The 27450-nt window shown below is 42.2% G+C and overlaps 1 pseudogene; it reads right to left on the reverse strand.

Moving 5' to 3' along the window:
* Positions 1-2038: 2038 nt before the first annotated feature.
* On the reverse strand, positions 2039-17207 carry LOC119813541 (annotated as a pseudogene).
* Positions 17208-27450: the final 10243 nt, after the last annotated feature.

Below are 27450 nucleotides of genomic sequence, written 5' to 3' on the forward strand. Positions count from 1 at the left end.
AGTTAGCAGTACCATGCTGGTTTCTTCATTTTGATCAAGGCTCCATGGTGTGCATGGTGCCGGCATTAGAGGAAACTGGATGATTACAGGGACACTTGAGGTTCTGCTGATGATCCAGATTATTTCAGGACAAAGAGTTGAACGGCAACAAGGAAATAAACAATCCAAGGAGATCTGTATCTTCCCAGAACACTGTAAGCAGTTAGCTCCCAGCAGGCTGCCCCGCCCAGAGTGTCCTCGTGACAGTCTGACTGGAAAGAAGCAGCTAGAAGGGTGTGGATGTCAGATTCAGAGTCTTTACCTGAGCTTCCAGGATGATGAGGCTGCTGTGTGTGTATTGGGAATTCTTAGCCTGAGGAGGATGGTTGATGTCATTGTTGGAAGAACAGTGAAAACTGCAGAGAATTCCCTGAGGCCTGGAGCAGACAGGCCTCGAAGCTCCTCACCCTCAGCACTGAGTCTTCCCTCCACCACAGCTCAGCCAACAGCAGGTCAGGAGAATTTGGGTAAGACCTAGTGATTAATTTTGGCATAACCATATTGCTGCAGCCCAGCAGAGGTGCTGCTGCACAAATCTATTATAGAATAAACATGTAGGAAACAGTCTCCCCAGAGCTGCCCAGTTCCTTTAACTTTTTACTGAAGAGTTTTCTGTGCAAGCTCAGCTCACAGCTGAACAGTGGTGACATCAGTATGTCACAGATGGCAGGAGGGAGATACAGGGATGGTCATAGCAAGGATGGTTGTAACAGCACATGTTTGGCAGCACGCTAAATGTCTACGTGTGGGAAGCTAGGTAAGTAAATATGCCTCATCCATGATATAAATCATGAACCTGATTGATCCACCCAGTGTGGAATATGCTCAGCCACAGTACTATGGAGAAAATCAAGATGCAGATCCGTGCATGCAGAAAGGCTCCTTGGGGTGTGTGTAGCAGTAAAGTGTCCAGAAGGCTTTGATTTGGGGGCTCTAGGAGAGGGGACTATGGGAATGGAAGAGGTGGGAAAGAGAATCATGATTCCACACACATCTTAGATGGCTTCACTGCTTCCCTATATTGTCTATTACATATAAATGTATTATAAAGTAATTAATGTTAAACAGTAAAACAACCTGTAAGCAGTTTGAAATGTATAAGCTTCTTATTTGTCCAGTGTGTTTATTCACTATGTAGATAGAGACAGAGATACATAAAGACACACACACACACAATGAAACCACACAGAGATTGATTGATTGATTGATTGAGAGGCTCCTTTTTGGCTAGAGAACAGATCATTTGCTCAAATCCCAGAGAGGTGGGCCATTTTTCTGACTGTCAGCTTCCCTTAGCCCTGTCACTCCGTGTTCACAGAACTGATCCACAATTCTCCCCATCATCGTGGCTCTGAACAGGAAGATTCAGGACACAACGCATGGGAACTGAGAGCAAGGCAACCTCACAGATTCTGACTCCAACCAACTAGCCCAGACACCCTGCAATTCTCTGTATCCCAGCCTGGCCTAAACTTATTATGCAACCCAGGGAAGGATGGAAATCATGGCAGTCCTCCTGCCTCAGTTTCCTGAGGGTTAGGATTACTGGTGTGAACATATTTGTTTTTTGAGAAAATGTATCAATGCTCAGAATGGCCTGGAAATTGCTTATGTAGCTCAGTCTGACCTCACCCTTTCATTTCTCCTGTTCCTGAGTTCCAGGATTATAGCCACGTGGAATTATAGAAGGTATTAATGCATATTATATGTAAACACATAATAATGAACCATATTTCCAGAGACAGGAGAAGACATACATGCCTCTAATGGTGACATTAGACTCAACTCCCATCTATTTATCTATGAGAAAAATTAAAACCTGGGTTTCTCAGGATTTGAGTCCCTCGGGGAAGGTAAGGAAAGTGGCATTTTGAGTTACAATAAAATAGACAAGACATAATCAGAGTACCCCCCTTTAACTTTATAATCCTTTTCCTCTCTTACAGATGGTTTTGGTAGCTAAGATAGAAACCCATTTCCTGAATTACCAATGATTGTTTTTCAAGGGCACAAGAATTATGAGGTCTAGAGAAAACATTAAATTCTGAAATAAGTGTCCATGTTTGAGAGAATACTCCCCAGTGACTTGCAAGACTAAGCATGATGTCAACAGCGAGTGTGAGCAGAGACAGCGAGAGGTCCATCCTCTCCTCTCCACTAATAGAAAGTGGGGACACCAGATGAACCAACACAGAAAATGGCCCTGGAAATTAGAAGGTGTTCCGCATGGTCATATCCAGTTGCTGGCTGCTGCAATCGCAGGAGGAAGACCCTCAGTGAGCAACTGCGACTTAATTCTTGACATGAAGACTGTCTTCCATGATGTAGACCTTGTCTTCACCTCAGGGCCTTGTGACCACTGTGTTTTGCAAAGCTCAGATCTTAACGATGTGATCTACCAAGCTGCAGAGAGAGAAAAAAAAAAGGTGTTTAAAGCAGAAGAGGTCACCTTTCAGGTCTGAGCAGAGCTTTCATTTATGATCAATACTCAGAAAACTGTAGCAGTGAACAACAGCACCACACAGAGCCCCAGTATAAAGTCAGAAAAAGGCTCATTCAATAAACATCAAACAAGCCAAGAACTATTTCTAAAAACATCAGCTCGTATTGGCATCCTTCACAAAAGTGGAAGATCTAAAAGGACAGATATTGAGCACCATGATTAGTTATCTAATCAGGATATATGCATGGGAACTTGGCTAGGAACTGGATGACAGATATATTTAGTTTTGCACGGTGACCCTTTAGAAAGTGTTAGGAGCAGGGGCTGGAGAGATGGCTCAGCGGATAAGAGCACTGACTGTTCTTCCAGAGGTCCTGAGTTCAATTCCCAGCAACCACATGATGGCTCACTACCATCTATAATGAGATCTGGTGCCCTCTTATGGGGTGCAGGTATGCATGCATGCAGAACACTATATATAATAAGTAAATCTTTTTGTAAAAAAAAAAGTGTTAGGAGTGGCAGGTGACATGAAATAGATCCCTAGATCCTATATAAAGGTAGAAGGAAAGAACTAGCTTCACAAAGTTGTCCTCTGTCCTCCACAGATGCCATGGCACTTCATCTCACACACACACACACACACACACACACACACACACACATCATACACGCAATAATACAAATTTTCTTTATCGAAAAAGAATTTTGAAACCTGCATAGCATCTAATCCTCTAACAATAAGCATAGAGTAGAAAAACATTTAAACAACGAAAAAGTGTCTTTGCACTGTAGCCGCTGGTCTGTGGCACAATTTCAAAGAGTGCTGTATGTGACACATTCATAGTCACTGCTTGCACACCAACATCACACACTGAACTGAAAGAAATTTGGGGAGAGCATTTCAGGTGTTTGTGACTGGCCCATTCCATCAGCTGTAGGAGGGGCTTCTCTGGAGAGCTCATTCTGTGCCCATGTTAATCAAAGTGGGCACAGTGGACTGATGTTATAGGGGCAAATCAGAGACGAAAACAGACTAATTCCCATGACGTTATGTCATTTGAACACAGTGCTATTTCTAGTACTAAAAGAGAAGCAAAATGAACGTCTCCAGTGAGCCACATGAAGATAAACGCCTGCCCTGAGAATCATAAAGCAGATGGGGAAAAGCTTCTTAAAGCCTGGAACGTCACACATGCACAGGTATGAAAACAGTGTGGGGTCAGAAAGCTGTGATCAGTCGGTGTGGTATAAGTGACAGAAAAAGTCATGAGCAAATGCCCAGAGTATAGTAATCAGTGGATTGAATGTGTGTGTGTGTGTGTGTGTGTGTGAGAGAGAGAGAGAGAGAGAGAGAGAGAGAGAGAGAGAGAGAGAGAGAGAGAGAGAGAGAGAGAGAGGAATCACACTAAGGCTCACTGACTGCCAGCCTATCAAGTCACAATAAAAAATAAAATTTAAACCTCTAGGAAAAAAAATCTCTTTATCACTATGAGAAACCAAGGGACTAAATGAATACTGGGTTTGGGGTGGTGGGATTTTCTTATAAGGAGTATTTCCTATCCAATCTCAGAAGCAGTTAGTGAAAGGAATTCTGGGCATTAATTCCTCAAATTGAGGCCGTTAAACTCTGCAGTGTAATTCAGGGCACTCTTTCACCTTTCTGAACCTCTTTTCCAATCTGTAGGATGCGTAGAATAATAGTGTATGGTCTGTAACATATTCTTTACTGGGAAGAACATGACCAAAGCAATAACAGGCAAGTGTACTGGGCACTTATGATGTTCCAGAAAGCACTGAAAACACATCGGCTCACATGATTAACTCAGACACACAAAGGAGAAGTAGGTGTAGTTGACAGTAGCCAGAGGGGTGAGGGGTTTGATATAAAAATGGCCCTGCGTAGAGCAAATTGAACCAAATAAAGCAGACTAAATGGCTTTAAATCAATGCAGATAACTACATGTCATAGAGAAGGTACAGGGAATTTTCAGAGGAGAGACTGAAAGAGCTACAATCAATTAAAGAACCTACAAGAAAGATAACTATGATAACTGAGCGACAAGAACTCGGTATGAGTGGTAGAGGCCTTTGCTTGCCAGCGTTCCTTTGCACTCTCTGCTTCGACAGGAATTATCAAGCTCCAAATCTCCTGCTCCTATGGGACTCACTCAAACAGCCAGGCTATTAACTCCTGTGATCTTTGATTTTATTCATTTGATTTTAATACCTTTACCTTTATGCTATGTATATTAGAGCTCTTTCTGAATGTGTGTATATGTGTGCCACATGCATGCCCTTTGGTTATTGGTTTTTAAGATGTTTTATTTTTAATTATGCACGTATGGGTATATATATATATATATATATATATATATATATATATATATACAGATATGTGCACATGAATGCAGGAGTCTGTACATGCTGGTGTATCCCTATCCATATGGAATGGAATTTCAGGCAGTGGTGGGTGCTGGAAACTGAGCTTGGGTCTGTGCAAAGGCATTACCACAGGGTGTCTCTAGCCCTTACATCATCTTTAATACAACAGGAACCCAATGAGAGACACATCAGCTAAAATCAAAGCAATACTTTCAATACCAGCTCCAGAAAGCAAAATCGACCATTCAGCACTTGCTACAAGTTGTCAGAGCCAAGGTGCTCCTTCCGTAACAGTTCAGACACAACGGTTGGGAAATCAGAATGCTGATACATTCCTGGAAGGCATGGTAACAAGAGAGGGACTCCCGAAACTAATCTACAATCCAAGATGAACAGTGGGAGCCAAGCAACGTGTCCCTGCCTGGGAGAAGAAAAGGGGGAGGAAGAAGAGGGAAGAGGAGGAGGGAAAAAACAAGAGATCTACAAGACTGTGAGCAGAAAAGGAACTGACCCGAGCTTGCCTCTGTGATCCCGGTTTTTTTTTTTTTTTTCTTCACATGAGAGTACTCTAAATTAGGGTAAGGCTATCCAAGAGAGATTAAAAGGGAAATTGAACACGTCATCAGAAACCATCATGATGCTCTTTTCTATTCAAGGGTATCATTTTTATCTTTAGTTGAACCCTCCCCGGTAACTATCGGAGCTTTGTTTCTGTAGCCCGCAGGAAGGGTCTTCTCTGCATTCATGGCTTGATGCACTCACCCACATAGCATCCCTAATGTGCTAGAATGACATTGGCAAGCCGTCATTCACTGAAGGAAATGAAGATGTCTAGGTTTGTAAACTAGCTGCTGGAGAATAAGCTGAGCCTGGACTCTCGAGGTTCTGCTAATGTTCTCTGCCCTCAAGCCATGTGGGATCATAGTAGGTACTAATGCATATTATATATAACCACATAATTATGAACCATATTTCCAGAGAGAGGAGAAACCACACATACCTTTAACTGTGACATTAGACTCAACTCCCATCCATTTAAGTTGTAAGCGTTATTTAATAAGAAGACAGAGTTAATAGGCCAAACAGTGTTGTAATTAATATGGGTTCTGTGTGATTATTTGGGACTGGGCAGCAGGAAAACAAAGTGCAGTCTCCATTTACAAAGGGTTTTATAATGCATTACACTCTGGAGAAATGCCTTCTTCTCTGCTCTCAGAGGAAAGAGACTATATCACAAATATGAAAGGGTGAAAGGACTTGGACTTATGGGAACATTTGAATGTTTAGTGTGACAATGGTCTCCAAGTATAATAACCAAACTGAAAAAACTCTTTCCCCCTGAGATAGGGTCTCCTGCAGCCCCCCCCCCCCCCCCCCCCCCCCCGGCCTGGAACTCAGTGTGTAGCTGATGATGGCCTTGTACTTCTGATTCTCCTGCTTCTAGCTCCAGGAAATTCTGTGATTACAGAACTTACAGTACACCCCCATACCTTCTTTTATGAGGCTCTTGTATTTCCTGCACGCTACAAAAGTACTTTAACAACTGCACTACATGTCCAGACCCCGAGTTGTCTATTTAAATAAAGATAAATACCTGTATTGCTGAGCACTGAGAGGAGAAACCCCAGTCTGGAAGCCCAGGCATGGTTCAGTGTTAAAGGGAGGCACCTGAGAAAGCAATATAGAAACCCACAGAGAGAAAGGTTGTATTGTTGGGCTTCCTAATAAGCATGGATATAATTTTATTTAACTAGAGTAGCTCTTTCAGTGAGTGAGAGAGAGACAAAGAGAAGAGAGGACCGGGGGAGGGGGAAGATGAGATAAAGGAAGGGGAGGGGAGAGAAGAAGAGGGAAAGGCAGAGAAGGAGAGGGACCCAGATGCTTCAGCTCACATATGGAGGCCAGAGGACAGTCTGAGGGAAGAAATTCATTATCTTCTCCCAGCATGTGGGTCTCTCAGATCAAACTCAGAGCATCAGGCTTGTGACAGGCACCTTAACTCACTAAGCCATCGCACGAGTCCCAAGATTAGCTTGTGTATCTAAAGATAGCCATTCTGTTGTCTGCCGCACTTGAAGGTCTAGACTTGGACCTTGCTCACAGTGAAACTTGGAGAACTCAGCTGCTCTCAGCAAGCTTTACTTCCCTCTGCCCTAGACTGGGAAGAAATAGTACTGCCTAGTTTATAACTGTTGGTGACTAAGATATCTGTAAAACATTTAGCACAATGTCTACCTGCCACATAGGTAGAACTTTGAAAGATCTCCAGTTATCGGCCATGTTACAGGCAATGTGTGGAAGGACAAGTGAGTGTCCTTCAGGTTTGCTTAGAAAGTTGTATTTCTATCTAGGTTTGCACTGTTCCTATGGTAACCATTCTCTATCAGAAAATAAAAGAAGCAGCATCCAGCAACTTACATTTAAGGAATAAAACACCAAAGATGAGTGTCAGGGCCAGCCCAGCAGAGACTCTTACTCCGATATGGACAGCCGTTCTGATGGCTTCTCCAGAGTCCTTCATTTCATCGGTCCATGTGGAAATTTGCTGGGGGACAGAGAACAGGAGTCAAACTTGAGAAGCCCAGAAACTGGTCATGGGCTCAGCAAGTCTCGTGATTCAAGAGGAGGACCACTCTTCTTCATAGTCTCAGGATTGCAGGGATGATGAAGCCTCCCTTGATCTGCCCTCTTCTAGACTAGACCCAGTCAGCAGAGGAATGAAATGGGCTAGCTCAGTGTTTGCAGTTAACAAGGAGATAAAGCACCCCCTCCAGTGCTGTGGGTATAGAAGTCACTCAGCAGCCCACCTGCCCACATCCCTACAGAGGCTGGATAGTGGATCCTACTGCCTCAAAATTGTGTGTTTGGAGGGAGGGAATTCCGGAAGTATTTCAGGGAAACCACCATTCACACAGAAATGTCACACAGCAGTGTTACCAGAGCCAGGACTTTGCAACCACACAGTCCTCCCTCAGCTCAAATCCCATATCCCCAAGAGCTCAGTGACCCTGTGGAGTGATTGAGAAAATTAGTGCAGAATCTGTTTCTTTATGAACACTCGGTCAGTGGCAAACACTACTATTATTTCTCTCATTTCTGATACCAAGGAGTTGCAGAGAACATCCTTCTATTTCTAAACTGTTAGTTCACATTCCACCATCAAAGGCAGTAATAGTAAGACACTTTAAAAAATAATCCAACAAGCCATAGAGGTGAACATTCATAATCCCAGCACTCGGGAGGCTAGGGATGGAAAGTAGCAAATTGAAGCCAGCCTGGGCTACAGATCGAGACCCCATTTCAGAAAGACCCGCAAAGCACTCATGTATATATGGGAACTAATTAGACACAGTAGGTTATGAACAAGAAGAAGACATGAACATGGGAGGAGACATGAGAGGGATCTAGGAGGAGTTGGAGGAGAGATTAAGTGAATCTTATTGAAATACACTGTGTTCGTGTACAAAATGATCTAAAACTAAATAAAAACTACATTTAAAAACAATACAATAATAAACAATGAAAGCAAAAAATCTCAGAGGTTAAATCCTCCATTTAATCACTTCACGTGACTTCTGCAAATCAGGTTGCCTATGTACGAGCACTATGTGTTAAGCACCTGGGACGACAGAAGTTCTTAAAGGTGCTCTCTATCTCAAGAGGGGAGAGAGAGACAAGCACACAAGATGCCAGGCACCAACCTTGAGTGCACAAATAAGGGACTGAATTAGATGAATGCAGGTCTCTAGACATGGCCTCAAAGAGTTGGTTTCATTATACTTACCTATTTATTATTGGTTTGTGTGTGCACACACATACATGTGCATCCATGCCATGGTACATGGTGATTGGAGGACCACTCTCAGGAGTCAGGTCTTTGCCTCCACCATGAGTTCTAAGAATCACACTCGGGTAGTCAGGCTGTGCAGCAAGTGCCTTTACACACTGAGAAACTAAATGTCTAGTCATTGAAGTTGCTCCTGAGAGCTGACTGTTTAGTGTTTTTTCCCCTGTCTAGTTCAAGACATAATAGTTCAGGACATAAACTCTTGCTTCTGGATATTCCTGAGTCGTGTCTTGTTACATAAAAATGAATTTTAAAAAAATGCATAATACAAGCTGGGCACCCCAGCCCTGTGGAGGAGGAGGTAGGAAGACAGGGAGTTTGTTATCGTTCTTAGCTACATAATAAGTTTAGGACCAGCCTGGGTAACATGACACCTTGTCTCAAAGCCACAACAAGATTGAAGTGGAAAACCTGAAAAGAAAGGCAAGGAACCTTTCAGAGCGACACACAGCAGTGGCAGATGAAACTTCTTTCTTCTTGGGGGATTTCCACACTTAGCACATGCCAGAAATCTCACGCTCACACCCAACTTCTATCAGGAACAGGCCTATATGGTCAGACCATCAACACATGAAAGCCGCAGAGTGTGAAGACAAGAAAGATACAAGCTTTCCCACACAAGGGGTGGCCTGGAGGAAGTCTACAGCTGATCATAATGTCAGCACACACACCAAAGTCACTTACCGTCAGGTTTTTATCCTGGAGGGTCCCCAGAGTCTGAGTCTCTGTCACACACATGTACAAAGGGGAGAGTAGACAATAGTTAAGAATGGTTTTAACTCCAGATCAAAGAAAAAAATAAACAAGAGACTTGGCTCTCGAGGGGTTCCCAGATGTCCAAGGAGATATCCCCATCTAGGTCCTTGGGCAGCAGAGGAGAGGGTGCCTGAACTGGCCTTATCCCATAGCCACACTGATGAATATCTTGCATATCACCATAGAAACTTAATCCAGCAATAGATGGAGATAGAGACAGAGACCCACATTGGAGCACTGGACTGAGCTCCCAAGGTCCAGATGAAGAGCAGAAGGAGGAAGAACATGAGCAAGGAAGTCAGGACCGTGAGGGGTGCGCCCACCCACTGAGATGGTATGACTGATCTAATGGGAGCTCACCAAGGCCTGCTGGACTGGGACTGAACAAGCATGTGATCAGACCAGACTCTCTGAACATGGCTGACAATGAGGGATGACTGAGAAGCCAAGGACAATGACACTGAGTTTTGATTCTACTGCATGCACTGGCTTTTTGGGAGCCTAGTCTGTTTGGATGCTCACCTTCCTAGACCTGGATGGAGTGGGGAGGGCCTTGGACTTCCCACAGGGCAGGACATCCTGACTTCTCTTAGGACTGGAGAGTGGGGGGAGTGGGAAGGAAATGGGAGGAGGTGGAAATTTTTAATAAATAAATATATAAAAATAATTTTAAAGAATCTTGAATTGTAATAAAAATGACTTCATCAACAAAAGCAGGGATGGTTCAGCATAGGCAAATCAATAATAGTAATAAGTCACATAAATAGACTAAATGGCTTTCCTGGACTTTTGACTACGATTGAGTACAGTACATTGAGGGCAGTGGAGGAAGCCCTGAGTGAATGTGTGCTGTTAACATGGGTCCGGCCATGTCAAGGGCTCCTCCAGTGCCTCAGCCCCATGGGAGTGACAAAGCTTCCCTTGGGAGACACTTAGGGCTGCCAAAGCCTTTTTCAGGGATTCAGGTATGATTGTTGATAGCATGTTCAGAAAATGTCCACTGTATCTTTCTCCTGGCCTGATGCTCCCCTCCAGAGTTTGCTCCTACCAAGCTAAACCTGCCTCCTTATTCAGCCATATGTAATAACCCCACCTCCCTGTTCAACTCTATATAAGAAATGTGGTGAGTTTCCCAGGTGCTGAGGCTGCACCATCCAAGAACCCAGCTATTGTGCATGTCTACGTGTTTGTAATTTTTTCATTTCTCTCCACTTCAGTAAGAGGTCAAGTCCCTGGAGCTGGGCAAAGACGTGGCAGTACATAAAAAGATTTAAGGACAAAAAGATCAGATGATAGTATCAGATGATAGTAGACTCAGGAAGGGCCTATGAGCAAGTTTAACATGACTTTGTGCTAAAAGAAGCTGAGAAGAAATTAGGACTAGCAAGTCTGAGCCTAACTAACTGACTGTGGTTTAAAGATTACAAAGACGGTCTCAGCCTAACATCATTTAGGGAGAAAGTGCTCCAGCTTTGTCTTCATTACCTGAAAGCAAATTAAAGCAGGAAAACCACAGGGTGGAACTTGAGAGTAAACAGGAACCTTCAAGACAGGCAATATTTGAAATGGAAATGTCACTTCTGCTTCCCCATCATGGTGATTCTTGGTCTAAGTGGCAAGACTGACTTGTTCTCTCTCTCTCTCTCTCTCTCTCTCTCTCTCTCTCTCTCTCTCTCTCTCTCTCTCTCTCTCTGTCTCTCTCTCTGTCTCTCTCTCTCTATCCCTCTGTGTATGTGTCTGTCTCTGCGTATATGTCTCTGTGTGTGCCACTCTCTCCTCCCCTCTCTCTGTCTCTTTCTCTCTGTCTCTCTCTTCTTTTTTGAGACTGTGTAGTCCTGGTTGCCTTCAAACCCTACTTGTAGCCAGGAGACCCTGAACTCCTGATCCTCCTACCTTCCCCTCCTGAGTGTTGGGATAACAGGCCTGGGCCATCATACTTGATTCATGTTCAAATTTATGATTTATGCTGGGGATAAAAGTCAGGGCTTCCATGGCTAGACAAAGACTCTGCCAGTTAAGCCATACCTCCAGCCCTGACCTCTTTTCTCCTCCATTTCATTTCAGTATAAACAAGAACAAGAGATGTCTGTACTGCTGTTTTCTGTTTTACTTGGAGAACTGAAGATTGCACTAGAAACAGGCAGCAGGGAGGAGGAATAAAATGGTCATGAATGTATATAGATGTCACGGTTACTGTTACTCGGCACCGAGGTGCTAGCAATGGTTCTTAGTACTGTTAATCTTTTTTATAGTTATTCGGTTGGATTTCTTCTTTCCTTCCTTTTTTCCGTTATTTCTTTCTTTCTTTTCTTTTTTTTTTTTTTTTTGAGACAGGGTCTCTCTCCATGTAACCCTGGCTGTACTGGAACTTGCTATATAGATCAAGTTGGCATGAGAATTTACAAAGATCCTTCTATCTCTGCCTCCCAAGTGCTAAAATTAAAGGCATGTGCCATCATGCCTAACCCTAATCTTAATTATATGTATAAATACGTTATAGGTAAAATATATAAATAATTATATATAAATATATGTGTGTAATGTATGTACATATGTACCATTATTTTGCCATTTTCAAATAAAGAAAAAGAGTTTTACTTTATCTTAATGTTCATGTATGCATGCGTGCCTACAAGTAAGTGTGTGTATGTGCCCATGAGACATGCTATGGAAATCAGAGGAAAATCTTTGGGAGATCCTTCTCCACCATTTGGGGACCTAGGATCTAACCCAGGTTGACAACCTTGGTGGCTGCACTAACACACCAACCCAGAAACAGGATGTTAGAGAACTCTGCTCATGACACATGAAACCGAATCTTCAGAGACCAGAACTGGCCAGGAGAACTGAATTTAAAACCCAGTTTATTCTCACTGCAGTACTGAACCATTTTCCCAGTCTGCCTTCTGGCCCTACTAACAGCATTGGTGGCAGGCACTAATGTACCAGAGATCACACTATGAGCAGACACTGGTTTCATTTTCTTATTGAAATCCCACAAGTCGTAGCTTGTGAGAAATATGATATGATGAGAGGGGACTTAACATATTTTCCTCTCCAATTTCAGAAAAATAAAAAGAGCTTCATAGCGTTTAAGAGCAGAACTCTACCCAGAAATAAGATGAGATTAACCTCCCTGATCGATGTGCCCTGAGGTCAGCTTCTTCTGTCTCCTGTCTCCTGGGACAGCTTCTAACCTTGTCCCTAGAAAGAACTGAGCTCCTCCTTCTGCGGCTGACACTGAGGAAGCTGATGGTCGCGTTCAACTAGAAAGGTCCCTGATTTCACCGAATCAATCCCTTATCCCAGATATAAGCAACAGTGCCAGCCCAGAGTAAATCAGAAAATAACAAAGACAATAATCCTTTACACTAAGTTTACTTAATATCTAACCAAAATAGAATCATTTCTTATTAAAAGTTTTTAAATTAAACTTTAAGTAAATGCCAGCAAAATGACCCCACATATAATGGCACTTCCCTGAGACCTGAGTCCGGTCCCCTCATCTCATACAGGGCAAGGGGAAAGCAGGTGCCTCTAATTTTCTCTCTTATCTCCACATGCCATCTATGGCTCATGATTAGAAAGAGAGAGAGAGAGAGAAAGAGAGAGAGAGAGAGAGAGAGATTAAAGTATTAAAATGTAATAACATTAAATCTTTTTAAGTAAAAGGGGGCCCTTGTTGGCAGTGAACCCTACCCTCTAATAGCTGAGCCATCTCTACAGCCCCAAATGACTCTCTTTCTAAATCACATGATGGCAATGATACATGATTCTCTTTCTTTGTGTAGCAAAACCTGTGGACATCCAAATTAAGTTCTCCATGGGGGCAATGTTATTTTCCTAAGGCAGGAAAACCAGAGGTCTCTAGGCCATGCCTCTTAGACAACAAGAAGAACCAGAGCCCCAGGGAACTGAAAGGCCTTGGTCCAGTGTAGTAAAAGGAGCTGCAGAGCCCCAGGGAACTGAAAGGCCTTGGTCCAGTGTAGTAAAAGGAGCTGCAGGCTGCTTCCTGCCGCCTGGCTCCCGGCTAGCTTTATCCAAAAATAATTACACAGAAACTGTATTTATTTAAACACAGCCTGGCCTATTATATCTAGCCTCTTTTTGGCTAAGTCTCACATCTTAATTAACCCATTTTCATTAATGTGTATTGCCATTTGACTGTGACTTACCGGCATGAGTCTAACCAGTATCTGTTTTGGAGAGAAGAGCCATGGCATCTGCATGACTCTGCTTTCTTTCTCCCAACATTCTGTTTGGTCTACTCCACCTATCTAAACTCTACCCTATCAAAAATCCAAGGCAGTTTCTTGATTTGACCAATAAAAGCAACAAATAGAAAGAAGACCCTCCAACACCAGCCCAGATCACTTGGCTAGTTGGTGACCAACAAGTGTGGTCAACACCTCACTAACCTCAAACAGTTTCTCAAGTGCGAAAACTGAGTTTCATAGCTATTTATCATATTCTAAACTCTGTGAACTGAGATCTGAGCTAAACACATACGCCTGTGGTCATGTCTCACCTGAGCCATCTCCCTTGGTGGTTAGGGTTCTTGGAGTAGTTGGAGTAGGCTATCCACGAGCAGGGACAACTGGGGCGATCTTGGCTTGAGTCAGAAAAAAAAATTAAGGATCAGGATTTTCAGTTAGTTCTCTCCTTTCAGCGTGTGGGTTACAAAGACAAAACTCAGGGGATCAGGCTTGGCAGTCAGTGAGCTTACCCGCTGAGCCCTCTCGCCTGCCCAGGAGTGAGGCTTTTCGTCAGGGAATCCACAGGGCAGCAGAGAAAACGTGAAAGATGAGAAGCGAAAGACACATGCCCTCACCTTCAAACCGGCATGGTCACATTCAGAGAGAGATAGCACCTATTTCAGACACGTAACCACAGCAGGACGTGGTTGCCATCAATAGTCTCGCCAGTGATGGAACCAACAGCCACGATGGAGGTCACACTAAAGCTCTGCATAAACATCACCTTGTAGAATCCTTTCAGTGATAGTTGACTACATTGTACAGCTAAAGAGGTCACACATGAAGCAATGCTCCAATGTTACACAGTTAGTAAGACAGTTAATTTGAACTCTGATCCAGATGACCAAAAAGGGTTTTTTGCTGAGCTATATACCTAACCCTATCTATTATAAACTTTAAAACATAATAATATGCACATATACACCTCAATAAGACACACATACAACCCAATTGCCTATATTCCTGACTTACCTGAAGTATGTTTATAAAAAAGAAAAAAGAAAAAGAAAAGAAAATTCAGAATTCATCCCAGTTCTGGCAATTTCTGCTCTGCAGGTGGGGCCCAAGCACCCAAAGGAGGTAGAAAGATAGTAAGACTCAGAGGTGGTAGATGAACCCAAGGAAACAGTCTTCCAGACAACACAGGACCGCTGCACATATGAACTCACAGAGACAACGACAGCTCTCACAGACATGCAAAGCCTCAAGCCACACACATCCCGGCACTGAGATGGGGAAGTGGTCATGGATCCCCACTCCTAATTTGCATTGACAGCAGCTGGGACAGTGACAGTCCAGCGTCCTCCAACGGAGTGCCACTGGGTATGCCAGCCACACCCAAGAGCAGGCCCCCTGCCAACTCAGACTCCATTTGACTTTGGGCACTTTTTTGGTTTGATATTTTTCAAATTTTAGTTTTACTCTGTTCTGACTGTTGGCGGGGTGTTTGGTTTTGCTTTGTGTGTATGTAGGGGTGTGTGTCTAAGAGATAGAAAGAATATGAAGTTGTGTGGGTAGGAAGGTGAGGAGAATCTGGTGGGACTTGGAGGAGGGGAAAGAGTATGATTAAAATATATAGTATGAAAAAATTAAAATGAAAATTAATTTAAAGAAAGGAAGTTTCCATTTGATCTAATGATCAGGCAGGGTCTTGAACCTCTCTCTGGTCTAGGCCTTTCTTCCCCTTCTCTAGGCTGCATCCTTGAGTATGAAAGCTCATGGCAGGTACATCACTGGCCTTCACAGGTGAGGCCTCTTCATCCTGGGTCTTCCCATCCCACCCCCAGGACTGTAACTTGAGGTGATAATAATCCATATGTGTATTATGATATCATGACCCACGGGTGATTCTTATAAACAAAGAGGACATGGGAAGGGTTTACTCACCTGGTCTGACTTCTAATTCCAGGTTTAATTTTTTATCATTCCCTAGACCAGGGAATTGTACCCAGCAGCAGTAGGTCCCATGGTCAGCTAGAGTCACATTCTCTATGGTCAAGGACACATCTCCTTTGAGGAAATTCCCCTTTAGCTGGTATCTTCTGGATTTCTGATGTATCACATTTCTTTCATCAGTGCTAAGCACCCAATTGACACAATGTGACCAAGGACAGGGTCCCCTGTCCCAGCACACAGGCACAGGTGTCCCATAGGCAAGTAGATTGTAGTCGCAGGGCAGATATGCATTCTTACCGACCTCGACTATAACTGCATCTTCCAAAGACCCTACACAGAGAGAGGAGGAGGGCGAGAGAGTGAGGCAGTGGGTCCATTTCTGTTGCAAATGCATCATAGAATTAAAGAGGGCACTGTGGCTGCTCTGTTGGGAGGAGGATTGATGGTGCCAATGATTCTCTGTCACCAGAGGAAGCAGCGAGTCCTGTTCAAATACTTACTATGATTGACCATCCCTCTAATCCGGAAGCTTGGCAGGTGGAGATAGGAAGATCCCAAACTAGCCTGCATGATGAAATCATCTCTCAAAAAATAAATTAACAGTCCAGAAAGTGATGACTGCCTTTAATCCCTGTACTGAGGAGTCTGTGGCAGAAATGCAGTGAGTTTGAGGCCAGCATGGGCAACCTCTGCTCATTCCCTAAAATGACTGCCTCCATAGGTCTGAGAAGGAACATGAGAACCTGCATGTCTCTCAGTTCCCATGTGTGTGGGCCCTTGATCCCCACCCCCATTCTGACAAAAACACATACTTTTCAGCCCTCAAAGAGAACTGTGAACAGTTTTTTGAAGATTAAAAAACCTGGGCTAATAGAATCAACATTCAGAAAAATGAAAATTGTTGGCCAGGAAAATGACCCACCTGTCTGGTCTAGCTGTCTGTTCATTAGCAAAGGAAAGGTAACCTAATTCTCAATCTCTCCTCTCTCTCTCTCTCTCTCTCTCTCTCTCTCTCTCTCTCTCTCTCTCTCTGAGATAAAAGTTCTGACAAAACAAAACTAGTAGCTTGCATATTTGAAACTCTTCAAATGTTGTACTGAAGTTTAAATTCCTTTATAAACACACACACACACACACACACACACTTCTATATGATAAAGTATTTAAACCACATAAAAGATACATGAAAGCAGGACCACCTCTCCCAATTCTTCCCATCCCCCAGTTTCCCCTCCTGGAGCTCAACCATTAAAAAACGTCCACTGGCAAGTCTTACACACATAATGGGCACCTAGGTTCTGTCTGTAGCATTGTGATTCCCAGCATCTGTATCAGGTTGTTGAATTAGGCTCCTTGCTTCTCTCATGGTTATGTCTAATTTACTTACCCGGTCTCCACCATTGACATTTAGGTTACTTCCCAACATATGCTATTAGAACTAACATCACTACACCCATCCTCTATCTCTGTCTTGCCCTCTGTGTGATAATCTTTCTCCATATGAAAAGTTAACCGGCCCAGACTTACTTGCAAGTAGCAGTAGCAATAGTAGCAGGACACAGTTGAAAATAAGATGTGAAAACATTAGTACTTGCCAGGGAAGAGCAAAGGCCAGCTCAGTGTAGGCACAGCTTTAGGTCTCCAGTTAAAATGGTGCTTCCTCTAACTTCTGTCTACCCCAGAATCATGAGGGCTGACCACACCCTCTGAGAGTCAACCTACTTCCCAGGGTGTCTGACCATCCGTGGTTTCCTTGTTAGTACAGCTAGTCACATCTGAGAATGTTCCCATTCTGCGTCATGTCACAGTAGACAGAGCCTGCTGGCACCCTGACATTTATCACGTGAAATCTACAAAAAGGAAAGTATTTCAGGTAAGGAAAAGTATTAGTCATGGCAAGAGTCTTCTAATATCTCAGATGAAATAGCCTGAGATGGTCCATGTATAAACCCAGCTGGTTACTGAGGAACAAAAAATATAAACATGTCACTCATGTATTCGTGCAGTAAGGTCCCTCTCCATCAATCAAGCCTCTGACTGCTGTGCTCGCAGCACCTCGAGTGGGAACTGAAGCAATGAAGCCGGACATGTGGCCCACACCTTTAATCCCAGCTGCTGGGAGGCAGAGACGCAAGCGGATCTCAGACTTTAAGGCCAGCCTGGTCTACAGAGCTGGAGTTCCAGGAGTTCCTACACAGAGAAACCCTGTCTGGCTAAACAAACAAACAAACAAACAAATAAATAAATAAAATAAATAAATAAGCAGTGAATGTTTTATTTATTATTTTTACATGTATAAATTACTTCCATGCCAATCGAGAGCCCAGTTCTAATCCTAGGTCTAATACACTTTAGAATGTAATCTGTAAGCTTATTGTGTCTGACTTTCCTTGTTTATAATGATGTTGAAGACAAGGAAATGATCAAGACACCATTTCAAGTGCCACATGCTTTTATAATTACAGCTCTCAGGAGGCTGAGATAGGAGGATCACTGAATAGGAGGCCAGCCTGGGCTACACAGAATGCCCTCTGTTAATGATGCTGAAAAAGTGTGTCAGCACTGTATGCAAAGCCCCCAAATCATTCAGATTTTGACTTGTCTGTAACAACTACTTTCCGTCCCTCTAAGAATGGTGTCCTCCCTCAGACCCATTCAATTTCCATTGGCTTCATCTCTTGAAGACCTCATCATTTTTCAAATATGTAAACAACTGAAGGACAAAGAACATCCAGGCCAGCTACATGTTCAAATGGGTAAAAAGTTACAGGAATATGAAAAACTTACATTAGGAACCTTGTTCCCACCCCATTTCCCATGTATTGCAATTATTTAGACTCCTACTTTCCTCAAGTCTCTGGAAACATACAGAACAAGTGAACTATAGTCTTACCCCTTCTCATTAAGTGAGAGAGAGGGGGGAGGGGGAGGGAGGGAGGGAAGGAGGAAGGGAGGCGAGGGAGAGATACAGGGGAACAGAAACAGAAGAGAAGGGGAGGAGTGTCAGACAGAGATGGGGGAGGGGCTAAGGAGCTCCTCTGTGTGCAGAGGTCAGAGGGCACTTCCAGGACTTGGTTCTCTCCTTCACTGTAGGCTCCAGGGATTTGACTTGGGTTGTCAGGGTCACACAGACGTCACTGTGAACCGCTGAGCTGACTTTCCTTGTTTTGGCAAAATGGAGTATCAAAACACGTTTTATTCCTTGTATCTTTTGTCTTTTATTTGCTAAAGCAATTTTTAAAAAGAAGATAGACGTGTTTCAGCACCGCCTCAGACTGCAATGTACATCTACTTCCAAAAAGAGGAAATCCTTCTGTGCGGCCATGGTTCACTGCCACTCAAAACAAAGAAAACTCTCGATGATTTTCTATTCCTCATGTTAAACCGTAACCAAATTCTCCTGGCTCCAAAGTATTATTTAATTGATTTGTTTTGATCCAGGCTCAGACAAGGAGTCCACATACAGCTGGGTGTTGCAGCAACCTCTCTCTTCATTGATGACAATCTGCCCTGCATTTCTCAGTCCCTCCCTGGTCCTAGGAGCAGCTTCTTCTGAATAGTTTATACAGATGTAGATCTTGCCTGGCATGGGGCCCATGGTTTTAAAGCCAGCCCCCCCATGCTTCCAGGAAGGTAGACATGTGAATCCCAGTATTCACACATGGGAGGGATGTGCTTACAGTGTGATTATTCTAAGGGTGGTCTGTCAATGCCACAATGCTGTTCCAATCTGCTCAATTAAAAAGGAAAATAAATGATATTTACAAAAGTGTTAGATTTTTTCCACTGCTGACACTAAAAATTTTCACACTGCCTTCTGTCATGGCTTGAAAGTTAAATAACTTAATCTAATACTACAGGCACTTGGTCATCACTCCAACTACTTAGCATTTAATAAGTTTCCTTAGAGTTGTGCATCTTAATCCTTCTGTTTTTACCTCATGGAAAATAGACTCCTTTTTTCTATCTGTATGGGTAAAGTATGCATGTATATGCCCAAGTTTATCTACAAACTTAGGGAAAATAAAGAAGTGTGGAAGAATTGATGATCCCAGCTAATCTACACTTCCAGATAATCTGAGGATGGTAAGGGCACAAAGGACACATGACCTTCCAAAGAGCCATTCACTCTACTCGGTATGACCAGAACAATGATGGCAAACAAAACAGCTGCTTTGTGTTCTCACCAAATATATCAGGGTGAATTGACCTGGATCAGAATTGCATTAGAAATCACCCACAAGCCAATGTGTCTTATGTGATGTGATTTCAGGCGTTAAGGGAGTCACGGAATTGCCTTTGGTCTCAAGGATCCCAGAGATACAGCTGAGGCAGTAGAGCAGCTCCCTGGAGAAGCGCATACCTGTGCCCCAGTGTGTCCAATTCTTTCCCTGAGCACTATTTGTAATGACCCCATGCTTAAGAACTATGGTAAGACACCTGCCAGAAAACCAGCTAGCAGGCCCACAGACCTTCTCTTCTATCTCCCTGTCCACTAGGCCCAAACCCTCAGTCTCATCCCTGGTGCTACAACAGATCACCAGCTGCAGATTCCCTTCCCCTCTGCCCACATCTCCTGTGGCCCACACAGACCATCCCTTCTTAACATCCTTCCTCCCACTCATCCCAGGCTCCAACACCAGCAGACATTCCCTGTGAATACACCAGTTGAGCAGGTGAGTAAAACAGGCAATCGCAGCCATCATACATCCTGAAAATCCATAGAGGACACAGAAATCAAGGAACAAAACACCGACCCAAAAGACAAACCCAGAAATCAGTAACTAGACTATAATCACCCCAAACCTACATGCCGGAGTAAGAACATAATCAATAACAGCCAGGGCAATATATCTCCACTAGAACCCAGCTATCCACCACAATAGGCCCTGAATATTCTAACATAGTTGAAGCACAAGAAAAAGACCTTAAAACCAAATATGTGAAGAAGATAGAAGTCCTTAAAGAGAAAATAATTAAATACCTTAAAGAAATCCAGGAAAACACAAAAAATTGGAGGAAATGAATAAACCCCTTAAGGAAAGCCAAGAAAACATAAACAAAAAGTTGAAGAAAACAAATAAAAAGGTTCAAGACGTGGAAATAGAAATAATAAAGAAAGCACAACCCAGGCAGTGGTGGCACATGCCTTTAATCCCAGCATTTGGGAGGTAGAGACAGGTGGATCTCTGTGAGTTCGAGGCCAGCCTGGTCTACAGAGTGAGTTCCAGGACAGGCCCAAAGCTATACAGAGAACCCTGTCTCAAAAAGAAAAGAAAAAGGAAACACAAACTGAGGGAATTCTGGTAATGAAAAATTAGAAATTAGAACATGAACTAGAGAGGCAAGCATCACCAAGAGAATACAAGAAATGTAAGACTGAATCTCAGGTATTAGTGATACTCTAGAAGAAATGGATACATTGGTCAACGAAAATCTTAAAACTAAAAAATTCCTAACACAAAACATCAGGAATCTGGGACACTGTGAAAAGACCAAACCTAAGATTAACAGGAATAGAGGAGAGAAGAATCCCAGATCAAAGGCCCAGAAAATATTTTTCAACAAATCCTAGAAGAAAATGTTCCTAACCTAAAGAATGATACGCCTATAATGGTGCAAGAAGCATATAGAACACCAAATAGATAGAACCAGAGAAGAAAGTCTCCTCAGTGCACAATAATCAAAACACTAATTGTACAAAACAAAGAACTATGTTAAAGGTTACAAGTGGAAAAGACAAGTAACATATGAAGGAAGATCTATTAGAATCGCACCTGACTTCTCAATGGGGACTCTAAAAGTCAGAAGGGCCTGGACAGATGTACTGCAAATGCTAAGAGACTACAGATGCCAGCCCAGACTTCTATACCCAGCAAAACTTTCAATCACCATGGGTAGAGAAACAAGATATTCCATGATAAAGCCAGATTTAAACAGTATCTATCTGCAAATGCAGCCCTAAAGATGGTTGTAGAAGGAAAATTTTAAGGCCATTAATTACAACCATGAAAACACAGGGACCAAATACTCAAAGACCAGCAAAATCAAAATAAGGGAAGCACACCCACACACGACCACCACCATCAACAACAATAATAAAATAACAGGAATCAACAATCATTGGTCATTGATATCTCTCTGTATAAACCATCTCATTTAATAATAATACACAAACTAACAGAATGGATGTAAAAACAAGATACATTCTTCTGTTGTATCCAAGAAACACACCTCAACATCAAAGATAGACTTTACCTCAGATTAAAGAGTTGGAAAAAGATATACCAAGCAAATGGTCCTAACTAACAATCTGGGTAGCCATTTTAATATCCAACAAAATAGATTTCAAACCAAAACTAATCAAAAGAGACATGGAAGGACACTATATACTCATCAAAGGAAAAGTCTGACAATATGACATTTCAATTCTTAACATCTATGCCCCATACACAAGAGCACCCAAGTTTGTAAAAGAAATGTTATTACACCTTAAATCACATATTGACAATGATAGTGGGGGACTTCAGTACCCTACTCTCCCCAAGGAACATGTTGGTCATGCAGACAAAAACTAAATAGAGAAATACTTGAACTAACTGATGCTATAAATAAAATGAACCTAATATATTTACAGAACATTTCACCATACACAAAAGAACATGCCTTCTTCTCAGCACCTCATGAAACTTTCTCCAAAACTAACCACATAATCAGACACAAAACTAGTCTCCACAAATAGAAGAAAATTGAAATAACTCCCTGTACCCTATCAGACCATCACAGATTAAAAGTAAATATCAACAACAACAGAACCAACAGAAAGCCTACAAACTCATGGAAACTGAACGACTCTCTACTAAATGAAAAATGGGGCAAAATAGAAAGAAAGAAAGAAATTAAAGACTTTCTAGAATTCAATGAAAATGAATGTGCAGGATACTCAAACTTATGGGACACAATGAAAGCAGTGCTAAAAGATAAGTCCATAGCATTAAGTGCCTACATTAAAAATTTGGAGAGATCTCATACTAGAAACTTAACAGCACACCTGAAAGCTCTAGAACAAGAGGAAGTAACCACACCTGAGAAAAGTATGTGGCAAGAAATAATCAAACTGTAATCAATAAAATAAAAACAAAGAGAACAATACAAAGAATCAGTGAAACAAAGAGTTGGTGCATTAAGAATATTAACAAGATAAACAAATCCTTATCCATACTAACTAGAAGATGAGGAGAGAATATTCAGTTTAACAAAACCAAAACAAGAAGGGGGACATAACAACAGACAATGAGGAAATCCAGATAATCATAAGGACATACATTAAAAACCTATACTCCACCAAGTTGGAAACTCTAAAAGAAATGGATAATTTTCTTTTTTTTCCTCATTTATTTTATTAAACATTTCCATCTCCTCCCCTCCTCCTCCCCCTTCCCTCCCCTCCCTTCCACCCATACCCTCACTCTGCCCCTCTCTAAGCCAAAGAGCCATCAGGGTTCCCTTCACTATGTTAAGTCCAAGGTCCTCCCAACTCCCCCTAAGTCCAGGAAGGTGAGCAACCAAACTGATAAGGCTCACAGTGAGCCCGTCCATACTGTAGAGTTCAAGCCCATCACCGTTGTCCTTGGTTTCTCAGTCAGCCTCCACCGTCAGCCACATTCAGAGAGTCCGGTTTGGTCCCCTGTTCCATCAGTCCCATTCCAACTGGACTTGGCGGTCTCCCGTTAGATCTGTCCCACCGTCTCAATGGGTAAACACACCCCTCATGGTCCTGACTTCCTTGCTCATGATCTCCCTCCTTTTGCTCCTCATCAGGACCTTGGGAGCTCAGTCCGGTGCTCCTATGTGGGGCTCTGTCATTTTCTCCATCCAACGCCAGGTGAAGGTTCTATGGTGATATGCAAAATATTCATGAGTATGGCAATAGGATCTGGACATTTCTGGCACCCTCTCCTCAGCTGCCCAAGGAACTAGCTGGGGGCGTCTTCCTGGACACCTGCGAACCCCTCTAGAGTCAAGTCTCTGCCAACCCTAGAATGGCTCCCTTAATTGAGATATAAAATTCCTTGTTCCCATATCCACCCTTCCTATATCCCAACCATCCTATTCCTCCAAGCTCTTCTCATCCTCCACTTCACACTTTTCTCTCCCCTTCCCCCCATCCCCCCATCCCACCCCACTCCCAAGTTCCCATTTTTTGTCTGGCAATCTTGTCTACTTCCAATATCCAGGAGGATAACTATATGTTTTTCTTTGGATTCACCTTCTTATTTAGCTTCTCTAGGATTTTTTACAAATTATAGGCTTGATGTCCTTTATTTATGGCTAGAGACCAATTATGAGTGAGTACATCCCATGTTCATCTTTTTGGGCCTGGGTTACCTCACTCAGGATGGTGTTTTCTATTTCCATCCATTTGCATAATTTTCTTAATAGGTATCACATAACAAAGCTAAATCAAGATCAGGGAATTAATTTAAATAGGCCTATAACCCCTAGTGAATTAGAAGCAGTCATCAAAAGTTCCTCAACCAAAAAAAGATGAGGGTCAGATACTTTTAGCACAGAATTCTATCAGACTTTTAAATAGCTAATGCCAAAACTCCTCAAATTAGCCCACAAAATATAAACATTGTCCAATTCATTTTAAGAGGCCATAGCTACCCTGATACTCAAACTACATAAAGACTCAACAAAGAAAGAGAATTACAGACAAATTATACAGTTGCAAAAATACTCAACAAAATACTTGCAAGCCAAATTCAAGAACACAACAAAAAGATAATCCACCATGATCAACTAGGCTTCATCCCAGAGATGCAGGGATGTTTTAATATGGGAAAATCAGTAAATGTAATCCACCATGGAAACAAAATAAAAGAAACAATACCACATGATCATCTCATTAGATGCATAAAAGGCCTTTGACAAAACCCAACATTCTTTCATGATAAAAGTCTTGGAGCAATTAGAGACATGAGGGGCATACCTAGACATAATAAAAACAATTCACGTAAGGCCTGTAGCCAATGCCAGATTAAAGGGAGATAAACTCAAAGCAAATCCACTAAAATGAGGACAAGACAAGGTAGTCTGCTTTCTCCATTTATTTAATACAGTACTTGAAGTTTTAGCTAGAGCAATAAGACAACTGAAGGAGATCAGGAAGTTACAAATTAGAAAAAAAGTCAAAGTATTGTTACTTGCAGATGATATGATAGCATACATAAATTACCTTAAAATACCCACCAGGGAGCCAGGTGGTAGTGCTGCACACTTCTCATCCCAGCACTGGGGAGGCAGAGGTATGTAGATCTCTGTGAGTTCAAGGCCAGCCTTGTCTACAGAGCTAGCTCTAGGACAGCTGAAGCTGCTACACAAAGAAAGTCTTTCTCAAAAACCAAAAAAAAACCAAAAATCCACCAGGTAACACCTACAGCTAATGAACACTTTTATTGAAGAGGATGGGTTACAACAGTAACAACAACAAGAAAAAATCAGTAGTCCTCCTATATACAAATGACAGACTAAGAAAGAAATCAGGGAAACAATACATTTCACAATAGCCCCCAATAATATAAATTATCTTGGGGGTAACTCTAACCAAGCAAGTGTTATAAAAACTTCAAGTCTTTGAAGAAAGAAATTGAAGAAGATATCAGAAGATGGAAATATTTCCCATGCTCATGGATCAGCAGGATTAGCATAGTAAAAATGATTATCCTACCAAAAGCAATCTACAGATTCAATGCAATCCCATCAAAATCCCAGCACAATTGTTCATAGACCTTGAAAGGACAATTTTCAATTTCATATGGAAAACAAAAAAACCCCAGGATAGCTAAATCAGTCCTGAACAATGAAAGAGCTGCTGAAGGTGTCACCTTTTCCCTGATTTCAAGCTGTACTGCAGAGCAATAGTAGTAAAACCCACATGGTACTGGCACAAAAACACACACATTGATCAATGGAATGGAAATGCAGACCCAGACATAAGTCCAAACACATATGGACATTTGATTTTTGTAAAAGAAGCCAGAAATACATACTGACTTCATTTTAATAAATGGTGGTGGTCAAACTGGATATCTGCATGTAGATAAATACAAATAGATCCATTATCTATCCCCCTGCACAGAACTCAAATCCAAGTGGATCAAAAACCTCAACATAAATCCAGATACACTGAGCCTGAAAGAAGAGGAAGTGGGGGACAGCTTTGCATTCCTTAGCACAAGAAATGACTTTCTGAACAGAACACCAATAACACAGGCACTAAGATCAGTGATAAATAAATGGCACCTTTATGAAACAAAAAACTTTTGCAAGGCAAAGGATATCATCAATGGACAAAGCAACAGCCAACAGAATGGGAAAAGATTCTTAACAACTCTTGCAGGATATATGATCACACTATGAACCCTGAGTTTGTGTTGATGTTAATTAAGTAAAATTAACCATGGGTCAGGAGGCAAAGTCAGCAACTAGTTGACAGAAAGTAATCATAGACAGTCAGAGAGAGTCCAGAAAACGGATAGAGACACACAAGAAGTAGTAGGGAGGGACTTGGGTGTGGCGGTTCTTTTTGGTTTTGGAGGTGTTCTCCTTTTGAGATGCCAGAGAAGATGGAAAATCAAAGAGTTGTTCCTCAACCTCTCTGAACTAGCAGGTTTTCACCCCAGCCTCTGACTTCTGAGACTTTACTGGTAAACAGAATGGCAGCGACTTAGTTAAAAACTACATTTGGTGGCAGCATTAGGAGACAGATCATCCCACCAGGCCGCTGCCTGAGAAGCAGGCCAGTAACTGAGGTTCTGCAGCTACTGACTGAAATCACAGTAGATTCAGGTGAAGCTGCTGGGCTGGGAAGGGGGCGGGTGGAAGGAAAATTCCACGTCCGATAGAGAACTAATATCCAAAATATATAAAGAATTCAAGAAATTATACATCAAAAAGACGAATTAATTTAATTTTAAAGTGAGGTACAAATCTAAACAGTGAATTCTCAATACAGGAATCTCAAATGGCTGAGAAACACTTATAAAAGAAATGTTCAATATCCTTAGTCATCAAGGAAATGTGAATCAAAATTACTTTGAATTCCATCTTATACCTGTCAGAATGTTCCTCATGATATTCTGCTATACTATAGCAGAATACTATACTATAGAATACTATACTATTCATAGATCATTGCCTTATCCAGTCATCATCAGAGAGGCTTCCTCCAGCAGCAGATGGGGACAGAAACCGAGACCCACAGTCAGACATTATATGGAGAGAGAATCTTTATTGGAGGTCTCCATCAAATATTTCCCCTAAGAATTCAGAGAATAATGCAGAAATATTATAAGAGTCCAAAGGAGAACATGAACAAAGGGAGGAGCATGTGAGCTCATAGGGACTGAAGCAGCAAGGACAGGGTCTCCATGGGTCTGTACCAGCTCATCATCTATATAATATAGCTATTAGCTTAGGATTTTTATGGGACTCCTGACCATGAGAATGAGTGGGTCTCTGACTCTCGTGGCCTGCTCCTGAAACTGTTTTCCTCCTATTGGGCTGCTGTGCCCAACTTCCATATGAAAGTTTTTGCTTCCTCTTAACTCCATTTTGTCATGTTTTTTAAGAACTATGTTAAAATGTCTCTTAACGAACTTTCCATCACATTGACTCTCCCTGAAATACTTTTTTTTTCAATGAAGCCACATAGCACAGTTCGACCAGAACGGAGAATTTTGGGGGAAGAGAGACCTCTTCAGGCTGCTGTGGGGGATGGAATGGAGTTCTCGCTGTGCCTACCACCTGACAATAATATCAGG

This window comes from Arvicola amphibius, chromosome 4, assembly GCF_903992535.2.
Source record: "Arvicola amphibius chromosome 4, mArvAmp1.2, whole genome shotgun sequence".
NCBI lineage: Eukaryota > Metazoa > Chordata > Mammalia > Rodentia > Cricetidae > Arvicola > Arvicola amphibius.